The 7,353-nt window shown below is 43.0% G+C and overlaps 1 protein-coding gene across 1 annotated transcript in view; it reads right to left on the reverse strand.

Moving 5' to 3' along the window:
• LOC103373985 (uncharacterized) overlaps positions 1–5,839 on the reverse strand; it is a 90,031-nt gene extending 84,192 nt beyond the window's left edge. The window contains exon 1 of the mRNA XM_008303997.1: positions 5,725–5,839. The gene's annotated coding sequence lies outside the window, so the exon portion shown is untranslated. The remainder of the gene's footprint in view (positions 1–5,724) is intronic.
• Between the last annotated feature and the right edge of the window lie 1,514 nt (positions 5,840–7,353).

Here is a 7,353-nt window from a genome sequence, read left to right on the forward strand (position 1 = left end):
GAAGCCTCCTTTCCAGCACTCCAGAGTAAACTTTCCTGGGGAGGCTGAGAAGTGTGATACCCTGATCATTGGAACACACTCTCCGGTCCCCCTTTTTAAAAATGGGAACCACCACCCCGGTCTGCCACTCCACAGGCACTGTACCCGATGCCCACGCGACATTGAAGAGACGTGTCAGCCATGACAGTCTGACAATGTCCAGAGCCTTCAGCATCTCAGGGCGAATCTTGTCCACATCTGGCGCTTTGCCACCGAGGAGCTTCTTAACTATCTCGGCGACCTCTACCATGGATATGGATGCAGAAGCCCCCAAGTCTTCAGGCTCTGCCCCTTCAGCAGGGGACGTGTTTACCGGGTTCAGGAGTTCCTCAAAGTGCTCCTTCCACCGCTCAACGAGATCCCCAGTCTGGGTCAGTAGTTCTCACCCGCGACTGTACACAGCCTGGGCGAATCCCTGCCTCCCCTTTCTGAGGCGTCAGACGGTTTGCTAGAACTTCTTTGGGGCCAACTGAAAGTCCTTCTCCATAGCCTCCCCGAACTCCCCCCACCCCCGAGTTTTAGCTTCTACAACCGCCACAGCTGCAGCCCTTTTGGCCAGCCAGTACCTGTCTGCTGCTTCAGGAGATCCCCGAGCCAACCAGGCCCAAAAGGTCTCCTTCTTCAGTCTGACGGTTTCCCTCACTGCCGGTGTCCACCAGCGGGTTTTGGGGTTGCTGCCGCGACAGGCACCAGTGACCTTCTGGCCACAGCTCCTAACGGCTGCTTCTGCAGTTGAGGCTTTGAATATGGCCCATTCTGACTCCATGTCCCCAACCTCCCCCGGGAAGTGGGAAATACTCTTCCGGAAGTGGGAATTGAAAACCCCATGGACAGGGGCCTCCGCCAGGCATTCCCAGTTCACCCACACTACGCGTTTGGGTTTACCAGGTCTGTCCGGCAGCCTTCCCCGCCATCGGATCCAACTCACCACCAGGTGGTGATCAGTTGACAGCTCTGCTCCTCTCTTCACCCGAGTGTCCAAAACATACAGCTGCAGATCTGATGATACGACTACAAAGTCGATCATCAACCTTTGGCCTAAAGTACTCTGGTACCAAGTACACTTATGAGCAACCTTATGTTCGAACGTGGTGTTTGTTATGGCCAATCCCTGGCTAGCACAGAAGTCCAAAAACAAAACACAGCTCGGGTTCAGATCAGGCAGGCTGCTCCTCCCAATCACGCCCCTCCAGGTTTCCCCGTCATTGCCCATGTGAGGATTGAAGTCCCCCAGGAGAACTATGGAGTCCCCAGGCGGCACCCCTTCCAGGACACCACCCAGTGACTCCAAGAAGGCCGAATACTCTGAACTGCCATTCGGTGCATAAGCACAAACAACAGTCAGAGTTTTCCCCTCTGTAACACGCAGTCGCAGAGAGGCGACCCTCTCGTTCTCCGGGGAGAACTCCAACAAGGTGGCGCTCAGCCAGGGGCTTGTGAGTATCCCCACACCCGCCTGGTGCCTCTCACCATGGGCAACTCCGGAAAAGGAGAGAGTCCAACCCCTCTCCAGGAGTATGGTTCCGGAGCCCTTGCTGTGCATGGAGGTGAGCCCGACTATATCTAGCCAGTAGCGGCCACCTCCCGCACCAGCTCAGGCTCCTTCCCCACCAGTGAAGTGACATTCCATGTCCCCAGAGCTAGTCTACGCCACCAAGGGGCGGTACGCCAGGACGCCCGCTCCTGCATAGCACTCGACCCCAATCCTCTTCCTGAGGGTGGTGGCCCCTCTGGGAAGTGGCCCCGTGTTGCTTTTTCAGGCTGTGCCCAACCAAGTCCCATGGGGCCCCAAGGTTCGGCCACCAGATGCTCCCCGGTGAGCCCCCCCTCCAGGCCTGGCTCCAGGGGGGTGCCCTGGTTTATGGGATCTGTAGTTTGTGTGTTATCAGTGCTTCATATCGCTGGGTCATTAATAACAATAACAATAGATCTGTCTAAAATGATGTCGCGGGCTGAATATAGTTGTACGCAGGGTCGGATGTGGCCCGCGGGCCTTGAGTTTGACATATATGAATTAGCCGGACATGAAAACCAAGCACGTACACATGAACAGTATCCATGAGCGTTTGTGCTCCGTGTGCACAAGTAGGGTCTTGCGAGTGCGAGGCTGTGATGTGCACTGCTCTTTCTCAGACTTTGGAAGCAGGACCGTGGCGGAAATCTGCTCCTTTGATTGGCCAGTTATAGCTCTCCATCATGTCTCCATCCTCAGAGGTTATGAGACATCATTCGCCGGAGTTTTCAGATATGATCGTTTTCGGTGACTTGTCACTTCGTAACTTCAATACAATAGCAGAGACGAAACAGAGTCATGTGTGGAGCTACTTCAGCTCCACAAACAGCCAAGATACTTTGTGATGTTGGTTGAAAAACAGTAAGTTGTGGCAACACAACACACCTTGTGAAACACCTCAAGTCAAACCACAACACAGAATACGAGGCATTTATGATGAGGTGGACAGAAGAGGGGAGTAGTGATGTTCGCTACTGCCAATTTCCTTTCTGATCCGAGTGAAATGCAGGCTGATACCAATCCGATACCAATACTTAGTTTGTACAAATACACCTAATGTGTCTGTTAAATCTATTTTAAAAAAAGTAGTGTATTTCAAATCATAGCTTCATAATTATACAAGACATCAGAGTAATTTATTTTAAACTCAGAAGTATATTGAGGTAGCAGCCTCATTTACAATATAGCCGAACTAATAGAACAACAGAAAACCCAAACAGAGGACATATATAATAAATGCCACAATAATTGCACAAATTTGTCAATAACTACATTTTAAAATATTCATTTAACAGTTCAAGCAAATTAGACTGATTGTAAACAATAATAGATATTTTATAGATGAAATGTTATTTTTATCCATCTTTTCTAGAATATATTTTTCTAAGTTCACCATGGTAAATGGTAAATGGTCTGCACTTATATAGCGCCTTTTTCTACCTTCGCGGTACCCAAGGCGCTTTACAATGTGTTTTGCATTCACCCATTCACACACACATTCACACACCAATGGTGACAGAGCTGCCATGCAAGGTGCTAATCTGCCATTGGGAGCAACATAGGGTTCAGTGTCTTGCCCAAGGACACTTCGGTATGTGGGGGGGGGGACCGGGGATCAAACCGCCAACCTTGCCATCAGTGGACAACCTGCTCTACCACCTGAGCCACAGCCACTGTTTTATCGCAAACTGTATAATTAATTGACACCTAATCTATGTAATGCATTTTAAATTGTTTAGGAAACCTTACCTGAATTAATCTAGGCTTTTTTTTTTTTTGCCAATGTGAGATTATCTCAGTGATACACATAGTATTACTCCAAGCTGGAGTCCTGCAGCTATTTGTTGAAGCATGTATTTATTTAGTTACTTATTTCATAACCATATTTATTCATTTGAACAACAGCAACAGTGCTGAATGGTGCTCAAAGCTCCACATGCCCTCCCTCTGTACCTGGATAGTGCTGAATGACTCCTCCGGAGAAATATTGACTTTTGATATTCAGTCATTTGAGGTAATATAGAATATCATTACGAGGAGCACAGTGGAAAGTAGCTAAATTATTGAGATCGTGTCTAAATGACACGCAGTTGGTGGGAACTACTTTTTCTTCCGCCTGGGTATGTGCGTAATGCATAAGTGCAGTGACACGGTGCTCAGTCAGTCAGTCTCAGGCAACGTCTACACATAGCTGGGTATTTACGTAATCGGATCTACGTTTTCAAAAATAACATTGTTCACACCAGATTGTTTTCAAAAAAATATTCGTTGACACAAACCCAAATCAGAATCCTGGAAAAAAACACAACAATGAATGGCACGAATTACTTCCTGTTACTTTAATGACAACGGCATGAGGGTCGCTTGTTTGGACCGACAGAGAAGTGGAGCTACTCTTAAATGTAGTGTTAGAGTACAAAACAAGTAAAATACTTGAAAATATTGACTGGAAAACATGTTAATCCAAGTATATGGACTATAAACATGGGTCACACACATATGACGCTGATGACACTTTTGTCACATACTGTGACATCAAACTCTGTCTCCTCCTGTCTACATACAAACGTAAAGACGGAGTTTTTCCAAATCTCCACTTTTGCCAGAGTTTTCAGATATGATCACTTTCGGTGACTTCTCGCTTCGTTTGCGTGTAAACCAAAGGCCCAAACACATTGCAATATCACCGTTTTTGCTACATGTAAATGGGGCCTCAGTCTGTTGACACAATAGCAGAGACTAAACAAGAGGAGAGCAGGGTCAGGTGCTGCTGCTAGAGCAGGACAGACATCTCTGGAGGAGTCCTTCAGTGCTGCAGGCAGCAGAGGGAGGGCATGCGGAGCTTTGAGCACCATTCAGCACTGTTGCTGTTGTTCAAATGAATAAATATGGTTATAAAATAAGTAACTGAATAAATACATGCTTCAACAAATAGCTGCAGGACTCCAGCTTGGAGTAATAATATGTGTATCACTGAGATAATCTCACATTGGAGAAAAAAAAAAAAAAAGCCTAGATTTATTCAGGTAAGGTTTCCTAAAGAACTGATCATTTAAAGTGAATTACATTGACTAGGAGTCAATAAATCATACAGAGCAATTGCGATAAAACAGCCATGGTGAACTTAGAAAAATATATTCTAGAAAAGATGGATAAAAAAAATAACATTTCATCTATAAAATATCTATTATTGTTTACAATCAGTCTAATTTGCTTGAACTGTTAAATGAATATTTTAAAATGTAGTTATTGACAAATTTGTGCAATTATTGTGGCATTGATTATATATGTCCTCTGTTTGGGTTTTCTGTTGTTCTATTAGTTCGGCTATATTGTAAATGAGGCCGCTACCTCAATATACTTCTGAGTTTAAAGTAAATAAATTACTCTGATGTCATGTATAACTCTGAAGCTATGATTTGAAATACACTACTTTTTTTTTAGATTTACCAGACACATTAGGTGTATTTGCACAAAGTATTGATATCAGATCGATATCGCCGATACCAGACTGCATTTTATTCAGTATCGGATCGGAAAGGAAATTTGTGGTATCCAGCATCACAAATGTCAGGGTTTCTTTGCCCTGACCTCAAGTTCACAGGCTTGTTCATTCTGGCTGCATACCACTCTGCTGCTCTTGACCTCAGTAGTTATGCTGCCATCAGGTGGTGCTATGCCCCTAGAGTCTTTGAGGGCACACGACATTGTCTGGTTTGCGAGAACAAGATGAATTTGCTGAGTTTGTGGGTCGCTGAGTAAAAACTTTAATGATGGCTTGCAGGCGGCATAACTACTGAGGTAAAGAGCAGCAGATTGGTACGCAGCCAAAATGAACAAGCTTGAGCACAGACTCACAGGCTCTTACAAATCTTTACACATTGACAAATCTCACGACAGAAACACAGATTGAGATGCAGACACACAACTCTCCATACAGATTTACAAATAGTTTTGCTACAATAATAGCCCCATATGAAAGTACCAACAGAAACATTAAAACAACTCATATCTGCCACTGTCCCACCTCCACAGTCAAAAAATTAGATTTTTAGACGACTGAATTTCTGCATTTGTGCTCGCAGAGCGATCATGGACAACGTTATTTTTGCTTGTGCACGTGTCTTGTTTCAGTTAAAATTACTAACAAAACAACAGGAAAAGTGACTCACCTTTATATAAGACGTCTGTCCATGTTGTATTTAGTTCTCCGTCACTGTAGATGAAGCACCGTGTCCCACCAGGTCTGTAACTGAGGTACCTGAGCGCAGACCGTCCCTTTTTATTCTGTTGAATGATGCTTTCACTTTTGGTTTTATGATCACATGGTTTACTTGGGGCATCCCCCAGGGGTCAGTATTGGGTCCAAAACTGTTTTTGTTATATATAAACGACATTTGCAAAATATCAAAGTATTAAAATTAGTTTTCTTCGCAGATGACACAAATATTTTTTGTTCGCGGAGTGATTTACAGAAGCTACTGGGAAACATCGGTGAAATGTGCAACTTGAAAAAGTGGTTTAATATAAATAAAAATCATTAAACCTAAGTAAAATTAAATTCATGTTTTTTGGCAAAAGGCAGATACAGAGCAGAGCAGATGTGAGCAGATACAGGTAGACGGGGTGGAAATTGAGAGAGTTCATGAAACTAAGTTTCTTTGTGTTACTATTGATGATAAAAATGAACTGGAAATCTCACATAAAACACGCTAAAAAAAATATCAAGAAGCATTTCAGTAGTCAGTAAAGTAAAACACATTCTGGACCACAAATCACTCCACATTCTATACTGTTCACTGGTTTTACCATATCTGAATTACTGTGCAGAGGTTTGGGCCAAATCATATAAAGGTCACTATCAACACTACAAAAAAGGGCAATAAGGATAATTCAGAAAACTGGTTATAGGGATCACACAAATTCACTCTTTTTAAAATCAAAAATACTAAAATTCACAAACCTGGTTCATTTTCAAACAGTACAGATAATATACAAATCTATAAACGACCAAGATTTCGTACAACACTCAAGTCATTTTGTCTTTCAGTATGTGGCGGGAGGTTGTGGAACAGATTAGAGGTGGAGCTCATGCAATGTCCAAGCATGACCCAGTTTAAAAAAACAGTACAAAAATTTGGTTCTCACTCGGTACATGGAGGAGGAAGGGCTTTGATTGGGGTATATCATTGATTATTTAATATTTGTTTATTTATGTTATTTATTTTCTTTTTGTTTCTAAATATGTAAATAAATAACTATGGAAGTTGGGTACTGAGTGACTGGAGATCGAGACTGGGAAGTGGGAGGAGTAAATAAGTTATCCTTTATCCTACTCCTTTTTGGATATGTTGGGTAATTAGATGTTGCTTTGTTTGGTTATGTTGCTTTGTTTTGTTGCTGTTTTGAATATTTTGATTGGTTTCTGTGGCTTTTTTGGGGTTTTTTTCTCACGTCCGGAATAAAAACATTCATTAATTCATTCATTTGCTCAAAAAGCTTCAAAATAAAACAGTCCTCACCTTCAACCATAAAATCAGTGCTAAAGCCATGACTCACAAGGCTGAAGTCTCTGTATCAGCTTTGTGTTAAACCTTAGGGTTAAATTCATGGTCAGTTAATTAAAAATTGCAGCCATTAGTCTCATTTTATTAAAGTTACAGGATTTAAGTAATGTAAGATAGAAAACCTGCAGTGCATCTGCACGAAAAGCTTTGTGAGCTCCAGATAAACTGTATATCACAAATTTGCAAGCAGCCATTTCAAATTGATTGCACATCTTCTCAAGTAGACTGAGTTAA

This window comes from Stegastes partitus, unplaced genomic scaffold, assembly GCF_000690725.1.
Source record: "Stegastes partitus isolate 25-593 unplaced genomic scaffold, Stegastes_partitus-1.0.2 Scaffold2111, whole genome shotgun sequence".
Taxonomy (NCBI): domain Eukaryota; kingdom Metazoa; phylum Chordata; class Actinopteri; family Pomacentridae; genus Stegastes; species Stegastes partitus.